The sequence below is a fragment of the Paroedura picta genome, chromosome 8, assembly GCF_049243985.1.
Source record: "Paroedura picta isolate Pp20150507F chromosome 8, Ppicta_v3.0, whole genome shotgun sequence".
NCBI lineage: Eukaryota > Metazoa > Chordata > Lepidosauria > Squamata > Gekkonidae > Paroedura > Paroedura picta.
In genome coordinates, this window is record NC_135376.1 from 89,101,123 (window position 1) to 89,108,613 (window position 7,491).

Consider the following 7,491-nt stretch of genomic DNA (forward strand, 5'->3'; position numbering starts at 1 on the left):
ATTAGAAACTAGGACAATGACAGGGGCTGTTTAATACATAGTCTAAACTTACAAAACACTTGTAGCTTTATGTCACTGCACAAGGAGGTTTTCCCTGGATCATAAATGCAGACCCGCTCCTATCCTAGACACCAGCTCCTTATATCAGGACCTTCTTAAATGTGTACTTGTCACTCATTATGTAGGTCCAAACACCCTCCCCAATCCTGATGCATACCCAGAGAATGATTGGAAAGAAGGTGTTTTTTTTTTTAGATTGGCTCTCCATGAAGACCAACAAATTCTACCTCAAAGTAAGAAGAAGAAGAAGAGTTGGTTCTTATGTGCCGCTTTTCTCTACCCGGAGCATCAAAACGGGTTATAGTCACCTTCCCTTTCCTCTCCCCACAACAGACACCTATGAGGCTGAGCGAGCTCTGATATCACTGCTTGGTCAGAACAGCTTTATCAGTGCTGTGGCGAGCCCAAGGTCACTCAGCTGCCTGCCTGTGGGGGAGTGCAGAATCAAACCCAGCTCAGCAGATTAGAAGTCTGCACTCCTAACCACGACACCAAGCTGGTAACAGAAACCTATGGTGCCTACTTGAAGTAGCAGATGCTTTTCTCTACAAGGAGTCTTAAAGCGGTTTACAACTGCCTTCCCTTCCTCCCCCTGCAACAGCCCCCCTGTGAGGTAGGTAGGTGAGGCTGAGAGAGCTCTGAAAAATGCTCTGTGCAAACAGCATTATCAGGTCTGTGATGAGCCTAAGGTCACGCAGCTGGCTGCGTGTGGAGTAGTGGGGATTCAAACCCAGCTCCCCAGATTAAAAGCTCTTAACCACTACACCAAATTTTCTTTTGACTTTATGCTTCTATGTTTTTTAAATGTTATTTATTTTACATTACATTATATCATGGATATTGTATTTTGTTTTAAGTATATGCAACATTTGCCTTCCTTTGATCAGTGGTTATGCAATTATAAAGATTTTGATTCGTGCTAAATGGTCACTGCTTATCAGATATGACACTTGAATCACCTTAGCATGATCTTTAAGTGCCAAAAGGAAAATGGGGAGCTGTGGGACCACAGAGCATAGAATCAAAGAGTTGGAAGGGTCCTCTGGGGTCATCTAGTCCAACACTCTTCACAATGCAGGAACTCAAAACTACCTGCCTACCCACAATGATCCCAATTTCATGCCCAAATGATCCCCCCCCCCAAAAAAAAATCACCAGAATTCAGCCAGGCCTGGAGGGAATTCACCTACCATCCCACAGTGGCACATCCCGTCCTGCCCATCCACTCACAATTTGCTTAAATTAATATGATCTGCATTTCTGTCAGATTACTATCTAACCTCTGCTTAAAAACTTCCAAAGAAGAACCTACCACCTCCTGAGGAAGCCTGTCCCACTGAGGAACTGCTCTGTCAGGAACTTTCCCCCCGGGTGTTTAGCAAACATTTCTTTTGAATTAATTTCAGCCCATTGGTTCTGATCCAACTCTCTGGGGCAACAGAAAACCACTCTGCTCCATCTTCTATATGACAACCCTTCAAGTATTTGAAGATGGTTATCATATCACCTTTTAGTTGCCATCTCTAAACAGACCAAGCTCCCCCAACCTTTCCTCATACGACTTGGTCCCCAAACCCCTCACCATCTTTGTAGCCGTCCTCTGGACACGCTCCAGTTTCTCTACATCGTTCTTCAGTTGTGGTGCCCAAAACTGAACACAGTACTCCAAGTGAGGCCGAACCAGAGTGGAGTAAAGTGGTAACATCACCTCACATGATCTGGACACCATACTTCTTTTAATACAGCCCAAAATTTCATTTGCCTTTTTAGCTACCGAGTCACACTGCTGACTCATGTTCAGTGTCTGGTCTACTAAGAACCCTTGAACCTTTTCACATCTACTACATTTTAAACGTATCACTATTGAAATTCATTTTAGCTCAGTTTACTAGCCTGTCAAGATCATCTTGTATTCTGATTCCGTCTTCTGGTGAATTTGCTGCCCCTCCCAGTTTAGTGTCATGGGCAAATTTAATAAGCACCCTCTCTATTCCTTCATCTAAATAATTTATGAATATGTTGAACAGCACAGGGCCCAAGACAGATCCCTGAGGCACTCCACTTGTCACTCCTCTCCAAGATGACGGACCTTTTAGAAGCACTTTCTGGGTGCGATCTGTCAACAAGTTCTCAATACACCTAACAGTAACAAGATTCATGCTGCATTTTACCAACTTGTCATAAGAATATCATGCAGCACCTTATCAAAAGCCTTACTGAATAAGAATGAGTAAAAATCTTTCTAATATGCTTTCATAGCTGAGCTTAATTGAAAGTTTTGGCCAAAGTTTTACAGATACTGAGAGAAATGAAGCTGCCGTTGTCTGCAAACATCTGCAAGTGAGAGAGGGAGAGAGAGAGAGAAGGAGGGAGAGTCACATCTGTTACCTGAATTCCATGTGTATGATAGTAAAAAAAGGAACAATAGGCCCATTATGCACATGTAATGCGCTTTCAATGTGCTTTTGCTGCTTTTCTCAAATATTTTACTGTTGAGATACCCCTGAAACAGTCTTCAAGCTTTGAGAAACCCTAGAAATGGCAGAATCATGCAGAATCCCATTGGGGAGCATAGCTTTGCACACATCCACCTGGGGTCCCTCCCCTTCAGGTTTATCATTTATCATTTTGGGAGGAAGTGGGGAGGAGGAACCTTGACAGCCCACAGCTGTCACACAGCGAACTGGAGCTATTTGATTCTGAATCTGTTCATCTTGGAGGTCATAGCTGAATGTACTGTGACATAAATCTGCTTTTAGAAATACTGCATGCTATTGTACTGCACTTTCATTTACAAATAATTTTTAAAAAGATTTCACTATAAGAAGAGTTCATAGTGGAGGAATGAATGTTGGATAATGCCCTGGGCAATGTGCTTTTGCAGCTGCCCCCCCCCCCTACAACAAACACCCCCAGGAATACATCTTAATCTGGAACAGACCCTTCGAAAAGGACTGCACAATTGTAACTGAACTTGCAGCTGGTTATAGATGTGGTTTTAAAATGTTATTAATGAACTTATATTATTTTTACTACTGATGTTGTACAGCGCTCTGAGCCGGCAAGCAGGGAAGGCGGTATCTAAATTGAAGACATAATTTGTTTAAAAAATGTGGGGAACGAGTGCAGGCGTCAGCTTTTCGCGCAGTGTAATCACCGCGCTTCAGCCCAGCAGTACTCCTGGCCCCAGTTTTGCAGCACACAACGTCCATAATGAAAAGTAAAAAAACACATCAAAAACGTGACCCCCACGACTTCACGCAGCGAGCAGGGTTCGAACCTGCGCGGGGAGACCCCATTGGATTTCAAGTCCAACGCCTTAACCACTCGGCCATCGCTGCCGCACGGCAGCAAGAGGCAGAATTAGGCATTTAGTCGAATAGGAAGAAGGAGCAGCGCTCTCCTCCATCAATCTTCGTGCGAGCGCCCAATTAGAAGAAGGGTCATCACTGCTACTTCCAATCCGAGCGGCGGAGGGGCGGGCTCAGCAGCGCCGTTGTTTGGGCTGCAGTTTTCCCCTCCCGAGTCTGTCCCTCACGGTGGGTCTCTCTCGCTCTCCCGCCAAAACATGCCCAGTCACCACTGACACGCCCTCGGGGGGGGGGGGGTCGAAACTACGCGGGGCCGTGTGGAGACCGTCTGTGGGAAGAGCGAAAGAGGAGGCTCTCTCGAAGGAGGGCTCGCTGTGGGAAGCCTCGTCTCCACACGCCCCTCATGCTTAAGCCGGGGCAACAGCTACGGATGAGGAAGAGCCCAAGTCTTCTCCAGCCCTCGAAAGAGGACATGTTCCTCAGTCTTGTTCAAAAAGAGAGCCCCAGGGAGGACGGACGCCCCCCTTCCCCCCAAAGGACGTGTCCTCTGAAAAGATCACCCTAACCTTGGAGCGAGCTGTGGGGAGAGTCTGCTCGCCAATCCCCCCCCTCCCCCCCCCGGGGCGCCCTTTTCGCCTCAGAAGGTCCCGGGTCGTTTCCCTCGCGGGCCCTGAGCGGTTCCTCCCTCGTCAGTGCCACAGAGAAGGGCTGCAACCCCAATTACTTGCTTAAAATCTTGTTTACTCGTTCTAAGCAGCTTCCCTGGCTAGTCTAGAATCTGCTAGTCTAAATAAATGCCGTTCAAAATGTCGGTTGGTGGCCCTGCCTTCCCCTGAAAACGACTCTGCCTTTGTAACAATCCCCCAACAACCATGAGTTTCGTGTGCTTTTAGACAGCCTCTTCCTCAGCTCTAAACAATTTTTCTTTTCATCCCGAGTATGGCTAACTCTCTACACTTGGGCTCCTTATCTTATTATTTATTTGATTTCAAGACCACCCTTCCAGGATGGTGTAAATAAAACGTAAGCATAATAACATTAATTTAAAATATTTTAAAAAATTAAATTGTGCAGCCATGTTAGCCTCAATCAGTCAGAGATTCTTTTGCTCAGCTCTCTTAGAACTAAGTAAATTGCAGTCTTTGATAGGTGGCCTTCTAAACAAATTCTCCCTCAGGAGATGTAGTTCTTTATTAGTGTACCATGCCTAAATTTTGCTGTCCTTTCCCCTCTCCTGCCTGCTAGAGACGCCAGCCTCCAACCAGGGCCTAGTCTGCACACAATAGATAACGCACTTTCAATGCACTTTAGAAGTAGATTATCCTGTTCTGCACAAGAAAATCCAGCTGCCAAAGCACATTGAAAGTGCATATGTGTGCAGACTAGGCCCAGGACCTGGTGATCCCCTGGAATTAGAGCTCTCCAGACTACAAAGATCAGTTCAGTGGAGAAAATGGATGCTTTATGGTATTGTACCCCACTGAGGTCCCTGTCCTCTCCAGGCTTCATCCCCAAATATCCAGGAGTTTCCCAACCTGGATATGACCGTTTATGCACTGGGAACTTCACTGCCCCAGATCCTGGGCAGGAGCGAAAATCAGGGGCAGATGAGGCGCACTGGGCCAAATGCTCCCCGGTTTGGGTGCGGGAAGAGGTGGAGCAACCTGCCACAAATAAAACTCCAGCCTGCAGCCTGGAATGAAACCTCCAGTGCATAAACGGTCTTTGGCAACCCTACCCCCTCATCCCGTACCGGTGGCCAAGGAGGATCTGGGAACCCTATTTCAGACATAATCTGCCCACTCCCAGACTGCCCACTTGAACTTGCAAGGGTTTTCCTTTTCCCTTTGATAGAGGCTGTAGGGCAGAAATAATTTTCTCAGCACATCTGAAAGGAACTTATACTGAATTTGGTCATTGTGCTTCTCAACTGACAGTGGTTCTCTCCAAGGTCCTTCTCAGCTCTGCTAGATGATTTATTGTTGTTGTTTTTTATAGCAGGAGATTGTAGAAACCAAACCTGGTCCCTTATGCATGCAAGGCATATCCTTTACCACTGAACAGTGCAACCTTTGCACAGATATGGGCATACCCTGCTATGGCCGCACAATGACAAGCAAAGCTACCACAATCTTTTGTCTATCACACACTCGAGAGCACTGCAGTCAAAAAGCATAATATTCCCATCAATTAGTTTCAATTAGGGTTATATCTATTCTAGGATATTGCAGGGAAAAGGTAGGGTAACTCTGGATCAATCATGTTTGTTGCAGAGGGAAAATTTAAATCGGACAAAATCAAAATGGAAACCGCATTCAATGGAGATGGCAGGGATTGAATCAACCTGGGATTTGACTAAAAGCTCTGTGCAGATTCAGCCCTGAAAGCCATCAAACCAAACTACTGACCTGTCATGGGTGGTGCTATGGTTCACTTGGGGCTATGGGCTTGGCCAGTTCTTTGTTTACTTTGAAAGAATTCAAAAGACCAACTACATTTAATTTCATTATTCTGAGGTCAACACAATATTTTCCTTAGAAAAGGGACCTGCTTTAAATTTAGTTTTCAAGAAGAATAGGAAGAATATTGTTCCATATTTTTAAGCATAAAGAACTTCTTTACTACAACAAAACTCCCTTGTTTAAGACTATAATTCAAATCAAAGCACTTTGTTTTGGAAAAAAAAGTTTTGTATCCTTCACTGTCATCATTGCACAACAATCTTGGAAGAAAACAATTTATTTCTTGATTGCATTGGAAAAGCATCTGAGAGGAAAAAATTCAGTGCATTTACGTAGATTCTCCACTATTGACGTCAGGACCCCATTTCAAGTATTTTGGTAAGAAGAAGAAATTGTCTTTTCCCTCTCTTTCTCTGAAAAGTTTATTTGGTCATTAATTAATTAACTAACTACTCTATTGTTCCATGTGAAACTTCAAAATTATAAACAGGAAAATAAACACAAGCTTTTTTGGTTTTAGACTGCTAGATCCAGATTTCTGTCTCTGATGGTACAGAGGACACATATGAGAACCAGACTAATAGATAAATTGCAGAGAAGCAGACATAAGCCAAAAAGAACATGGCAATGACTTTTGGTGCATTCTAATTCCTAATTTTGGTTTCCGATGCTATGTGGTTCTATGGCTTGTAATCAGTGGTTTAGTTGTCACTTTAAATAATGTAGGTGTCCTGGGAATTCCCTTGAAATCATTTCATTGATTGAGGGTGGACTCACACATTATGAAGTCTATGTCATGGACATATATTCCCCGCAAAGATTTTGCGTTGGGCCATAACTCTGGAAATCTGTTCTTGGAACTCAATCTCCAGGTGAGCACAGTCCACATTTGGACCTGTTAGGGAAGGGCTGGCCAAGGATGGCCCTGATGCCATGCTGTAAGGCATCACAGGAGAGGATGACCCGCTGGGTCTCGTCAAAGTGGACCACAATGCTGTCCAAAGTTAGGAAGCAGTTGACGGTGGTGAATGAGGACTTCCGTGCTGGCTCCCAGACCCAAGGTGAATTCTTGTCCAGCAGCTGATGCAGCAGATCCGCAATTGTAGCCTTATTGGGAAGGAAGTAGTGGTAGAAATGTACTGTGTTCAGTTTTGGGCACCCCAATTGAAGAGGGATGTTGACAAACTGGAACATGTCCAGAGGAGGGCAACAAAGATGGTGAGGGGTTTGGAGACCAAGTCATATGAAGAAAGGTTGGGGGAGCTTGGTCTGTTCAGCCTAGAAAGGAGACAACTGAGAGGGGATCTGATAACCATCTTCAAGTATTTAAAAGGATGCCATATGGACGATGGAACAGAATTGTTCGCTCTTGCCCCAGAAGGACAGACCAGAACAAATGGGATGAAATTAATTCAAAAGAAATTCCAACTAAACATCTGGAAGAAGTTCCTGACAGTTAAAGCGGTTTCTCAGTGGAACAGGCTTCCTCGGGAGATGGTGGGTTCTCCATCTTTGGAAATTTTTAGAGGCTAGATAGCCATCTGACGGAGAGGCTGATTCTGTGAAGGCAAAGGGGTGGCAGGTTACAGTAGATGAGCGATAGGGATGTGAGTGTCCTGCATAGTGCAGGGGGTTGGACTAGATGACCCATAAGGTAC

The 7,491-nt window shown here is 44.9% G+C and overlaps 1 non-coding gene across 1 annotated transcript; it reads right to left on the reverse strand.

Moving 5' to 3' along the window:
• Positions 1-3,319: 3,319 nt before the first annotated feature.
• On the reverse strand, positions 3,320-3,401 carry TRNAS-UGA (transfer RNA serine (anticodon UGA)). The gene has a single exon. It is a non-coding gene; the product is annotated as a tRNA-Ser (tRNA).
• Between the last annotated feature and the right edge of the window lie 4,090 nt (positions 3,402-7,491).